General features: G+C 48.3%; 1 non-coding gene across 1 annotated transcript; it reads left to right on the top strand.

Annotated features, from left to right (window-relative positions):
• Positions 1-795: 795 nt before the first annotated feature.
• Positions 796-867, top strand: TRNAP-UGG (transfer RNA proline (anticodon UGG)). The gene has a single exon. It is a non-coding gene; the product is annotated as a tRNA-Pro (tRNA).
• Positions 868-5977: the final 5110 nt, after the last annotated feature.

The following is a 5977-nucleotide window of genomic DNA, read 5'->3' as shown; positions in this document are numbered from 1 at the left end:
CTGTGGTAAATGGCTGCTTGGCACATAGACCCCTGTGGTACACACAGGGAAGGATGGTGGCTCAGTGGTAGAGCATCTGCTTGGGAAGCAGAAGGTTCCAGGTTCAATCCCCGGCATCTCCAACTAAAAAGGGTCCAGGCAAGTAGGCGTGAAAAACCTCCGCTTGAGACCCTGGAGAGCCATGAATGGGGCTGTGGCTCAGTGGCAGAGCATCTGCTTGGGAAGCAGAAGGTTCCAAGTTCAATCCCCAGCATCTCCAACTCAAAAAGGTCCAGGCAAGTAGGCATGAAAAACTTCAGCTTGAGACCCTGGAGAGCCATGAATGGGGCTGTGGCTCAGTGGTAGAGCACCTGCTTGGTAAGCAGAAGGTCCCAGGTTCAATCCCCAGCATCTCCAACTCAAAAGGGTCCAGGCAAATAGGCGTGAAAAACCTTCACTGGAGACCCTGGAGAGGTGCTGCCAGTGAGTAGACAAGACTGACTTTGATGCACCAAGGAGGGTCTGATTCCATAGAAGGCAGCTTCATATGTGGGAGGGATGGTGGCTCAGTGGTAAGCAGAAGGTCCCAGGTTCTTCAGTCCCCGGCATCTCCAACTCAAAAGGGTCCAGGAAAATAGGCGTGAAAAACCTCAGCTGGAGACCCTGAAGAGCCATGAATGGGGCTGTGGCTCAGTGGCTGAGCATCTGCTTTGGAAGCAGAAGGTCGCAGGTTCAATCCCCAGCATCTCCAACTAAAAAGGGTCCAGGCAAATAGGCATGAAAAACCTCTGCTGGAGATCCTGGAGAGCCATGAATGGGGCTGTGGCTCAGTGGTAAAGCATCTGCTTTGGAAGCAGAAGGTCGCAGGTTCAATCCCCGGCACCTCCAACTCAAAAGGGTCCTGGCAAATAGGCGTGAAAAACCTCCGCTTGAGACCCTGGAGAGCCACTGCCAGTCTAAGTAGACAAGACTGATTTTGATGGACCAAAGAGGGTCTGATTCAGTAGAAGGCAGCTTCATATGTTCACAGCAGCAAGAATGGCAAAGCAGCTGAAACTAGAGGACCCTCTGGCAGTGCTTCCTCTAAGCTGTGGAGTCTTGTGAGCAAAAGTTCTACTTTGTGACCTCCTGGCATTAGAGCTGCGAGCTGCTGCATTCTTCCTGACAAAAAAGCGTGAGCCAGAGGCTAAAAAACTGAGCTAGCTCACAGTAACTCAGTTTAGAGGGAACGCGGATCTCTGGCATTCTTCCTCCCTGGGTGTTCTTGCTCCGTGTGTGTAAAGCCCATTGTGAGGTTTATAGGTCTTCTTCTTCTTCCTGCGTCAGGCAGGGAAGATTAGCTCCCCTTCCATTATTCTCACAAGGTGTGAAAAATGTACATTGAAAAATATTAGACAGTAATTGGAATACGTTTAAAGAGCACGGTATCACCGGGGGGGAGGGATTGGTTGGCTCCGAGGCGCTCCTTCGCCTGCCAGGGCACAATGAAACAGCTGTGCGGCTTGGAAGGGCATCACTCATCTCTCCTTGCCTGTCTGTTATGAACTCCATCTGAGTCATGGTTTAATCTCACCCAGCCTGCTACCAGCCTTGCCCACTTCAGCAGTAAGACAGACAGCCCAGTCGCACAACTGTTTCCTGTGGGTTAGAATTTTTCCCGTAGATCTGTGCAATGTAAACTGGTTTCGCAAATTTCAGCACCGCCCCCTTTAGTTAATGTCTCAGTCAGCAGAATGGAAACATAGTAAGATCTCCTTGCTTGCTTTTGGGCAGTGTAGTGTGTAGTTCGACAAGGATGTACATTGTCACCCTGCTTATATAATTTATATCCAGAGTACATCATGCAGAATGCCAGCCTGGATGAAGCACAAGCTGGAATTAAGATTGCCGGGAAAAACATCAACAACCTCAGATATGCGAATGACACTACTCTAATGGCAGAAGGTGAAGAGCACCCAAAGAACCTCTTGTTGAGGGTGAAAGAGGAGAGCGCAAAAGTAGGCTTGAAACTCAACATCAAAAAAACTAAGATCATGGCATCCGGCCCCTTGGCAAATAGAAGGGGAAGAGATGGAAGTAGTGACAGACTTCACATTTCTGGGATCCAAGCTCACTGCAGATGGTGACTGAAGCCATGAAATTAAAAGACGTTTGCTCCTTGGGAGGACAGCTATGGCGAACCTGGGCAGTATGATAAAAATTAGAGACATCACCCTGCCAACAAAAGTCCGTATAGTCAAAGCGATGGTATTCCCAGTTGTAATGTATGGCTGTGAGAGCTGGACCATAAGGAAGGCCGAGCACATAAGAATAGATGCTTTTGAGATGTGGTGCTGAAGAAGACTCTTGAGAGTCCCTTGGACTGCAAGAAGATCCATTCAGTCAGTCCTAAGGGAGATCAGCCCAGACTGTTCCCTGGAAGGTCAGATGCTGAAGCTGAAGCTCAAATCCTTTGGCCACCCAATGAGAAGGGAGCCCTCCCTGGAGAAGGCCCTGATGCTGGGAAAGACAGAAGGCAAAAGAAGAAGGGGACGGCAAAAGATGAGATGGCTGGACATCGTTACTGACTGGAGGATGGTGGAAGACAGGAGGGCCTGGCATGACTTTGTCCACAGGGTCTCAAAGAGCCGGACTTGACTGTGTGACTGGACAACAAAGTGTGTAGTGTGCATGTGTGTCTGTGTGTGCGTTTGTGTCTGCACCTAGAAGTCATGGTGACCTCAGGTGACTGACCCCTACTGGAGGCCTCGAGGATATTCAGAGAGGTGGCTGAATAGAGCCTGCCCAGCCCTCCCGACTGCTGGTATTCCTTTGGAGGTCTTCCATCCAAGTACTTGCCAGAGTTGACCCTGCTGGGCTTCTGTGATCTGAGGAGATTGGGCTTGCCTGGGCTATAATCCAGGTCAGGGCGATCTTCTTACTTACTTAACATATGGGGTGAGGAAGGAAGCCATGGGGCCTGTTGGCACTTCTTCTGCATAATTATTCCACGGGCAAAAGCCCAGATGTTCCCCTTGTTGCATCTGAACCCCTCAGAGTCAGAAAAGGCTTTCTCTAGACCTTGGCTTTATATATATCATTTATTCAGGGCTTTTCAAGAACTCCTTTGCATATTAGGCCACACCTCCCTGATGTAGCCTATCCTCCAAGAGCTTACAGGGCTCTTAGTACAGGGCCTACTGCAAGCTCTTGGAGGATTGGCTACATCAGGGGTATGTGGCCTAACATGCAAAGTAGTTCCTGCTAAACAAAAAGCCCTTTCCCACCAGTCTATTGGGTCTGCTCCAGAACAGGCCACATAATAAAGGCATAAACACCATAAAACATTGTAACAATGGGAGAACTATTAAAAAGTCGAACAAAGAAATGAAAGCAGCCTGACCTGGAGAGCCCAGCTGCAAACCCAATCTTCTCAGACCTTGGAAGAGAAGCAGGGTCGGCTCTGGGTAGTACTTGGATGGGAGACCTCCTGGGAATACCAGCAGTCGGGAGGCTGGGGCAGGCTCGATTCAGCCACCTCCCTGAATATCCTCCAGACCCCCAGGAGGGGTCAGTCAACAGTGGTTGATGTGACTTCCAGGTGCAGATACATACACACAACCACACAACCCCCCCTCAAAAAATGAAAGCAGCCTCAAACATATATGAGAAGAGTCACTAGGAAAGATAATAATGCCAGGAAAAGCTGAGGAGAAGGAAAGGAGGAGGAGGAGGAGGCTGGATTTATACCCTGCCCTTCTCTCAGAGTGGCTTACAATCTCTGAGAGCCAGTTTGGTGTCGTGGTTTTGTGTGCAGACTCTGATGGGCTGTGAACTGGCAGAGACTGACCAAGAGAGAGATCTTGGGGTCATGGTAGAGAACTCACTGAAAATGTCAAGACAGTGTGCGATTGCAATAAAAAAGGCCAACGCAGTACTGGGAATTATTAGGAAGGGAATTGAAAACAAATCAGCCAGTATCATAATGCCCCTGTATAAATCAATGGCGCGGTCTCATTTGGAATACTGTGTGCAGTTCTGGTCGCCGCACCTCAAAAAGGATATTATAGCATTGGAAAAAGTCCAGAAAAGGGCAACTAGAATGATTAAAGGTTTGGAACACTTTCCCTATGAAGAAAGGTTAAAACGCTTGGGGCTCTTTAGCTTGGAGAAACGTCGACTGCGGGATGACATGATAGAGGTTTACAAGATTATGCATGGGATGGAGAAAGTAGAGAAAGAAGTCCTTTTCTCTCTATCTCACAATACAAGAAATTGTGGGCATTCAATGAAATTGCTGAGCAGTCGGGTTAGAACGGATAAAAGGAAGTACTTTTACTGCCACAGGAGGTGGTAGCGGCTACAAGCACAGCCAGCTTCAAGAGGGGATTGGATAAAAATATGGAGCAGAGGTCCATCAGTGGCTATTAGCCACTGTGTGTGTATATGTGTGTGGGTGTGGGTGTGTGCATATATTTTGGCCACTGTGTGACACAGAGTGTTGGACTGGATGGGCTATTGGCCTGATCCAACATGGCTTCTCTTATGTTCTTATTTGAGAGAACCGGGTTTGATTCCCCACTCCTCCACTTGCAGCTGCTGGAATGACCTTGGGTCAGCCGTAGCTATCGCAGGAGTTGTCCTTGAAAGGGCAGCGTCTGGGAGAGCTCTCTCAGCCCCACCCACCTCACAGGGTGTCTGTCATGCGGGAAGGAGATAAAAGAGATTGTGAGCCACTCTGAGATTCAGAGTGAAGGGTGGGATACAAATCCAATATCTTCTTCCTTCTCTTCCCCTCCCCACAACGGATACCCTATAAGGGAGGTGGGACTGAGAGAGCTCTTTCCAGAACTGCTCTTGAGACAACAGCTCTGGGAGAACTTGTGACTGATCCAAAATCACACCAGCAGCTGCACGTAGAGGAGGAGTGGGGAACCAAACCCGGTTCTCCCAGATTAGAGTCTGCCTCTCTTAACCACTCACCAAACTGGCTCTAGAAGACCCAAGAAGAGATGGATCGACATCAAGGAAGCTGAAGCCCTCTCTTTGCAAGACCCAAGCAAGGTTGTTAAGGACAGAAGGTTTTGGAGCGCGTTAATTCAGAGGGTCAGTATAAGTCAGACACTGCTTGAGGACACTTAACACTCAGAAAACGCACAGCACCAAGCCCTTATTTATTTATTTATATCCCGCCCTCAGGGTGATGGGCTCAGGGTGGCTGACAATAGTTAAAACAACATGGTATTAAAAATAGCCTTGTAATAAAATCATTTCATACAGTTTCAGTTACAATCAAGAGAATCTAAGATGGCATTTTTTTTAGTTCTTATTTAATGCTACATGTAAGACATCGTTAGATGTTATCTGACACTCTACATTTGTGCTGGGATGAGTTCAAATATCAGTGCTGTGGGATGGTGGGTTGCCTCCCCGTTAGATATTGCACGCCACTTTGAACAATTCCGTCTTGCAGGCCTTGTGGAATTGTGGCAAGTCCCTTCTGCTGAAATCAAACCCATCTGCAGCAATTTCCTTCAGAGCTTGGAAATGTTAAAGAAACCTTCATTCATTTCCCACCAGAACCAGGGCTGTGATTGAAAAACGCTTCCTGGGCCCTTAATATACAACTTCCGTTGTTCTTCTCAGCCGCAGGGAAAAGGACTCCACAGGCAAAGACGGCCTTCATTTTGGAACTGAATTGTTTTTTATAGCTACAGCCTGGCCTCCTTCTGCAGCTTCGTGGGAGAGGATGACATTGTCCTCAGGTAGATTGTCCACCGCCAAAGCTCTCTACTCCTGAGGAACGCTCAACCGGATCTCTGAAAACACCTTTTCAATTGCAACCATCGACTTTCCAAGTATGTGGTGGCTGTGAGCACATTTCCGTGGGCAAAGAGGAGGAAAGGAAGGAGAATATATCATTATTTCCTCTCAGATGGGGGGGGGGGCAGTGGGATTGGAAAAACATCCAACAGGCCAAGATAAATGGCTGGAAAATAAATGGCCATGGCAATACTGG

The sequence above is a fragment of the Heteronotia binoei genome, chromosome 19 (genome assembly GCF_032191835.1).
Source record: "Heteronotia binoei isolate CCM8104 ecotype False Entrance Well chromosome 19, APGP_CSIRO_Hbin_v1, whole genome shotgun sequence".
NCBI classification, from domain to species: domain Eukaryota; kingdom Metazoa; phylum Chordata; class Lepidosauria; order Squamata; family Gekkonidae; genus Heteronotia; species Heteronotia binoei.
Note: the sequence above shows the minus strand (reverse complement) of the source record. Positions and strands in the feature narration are given on the sequence as shown.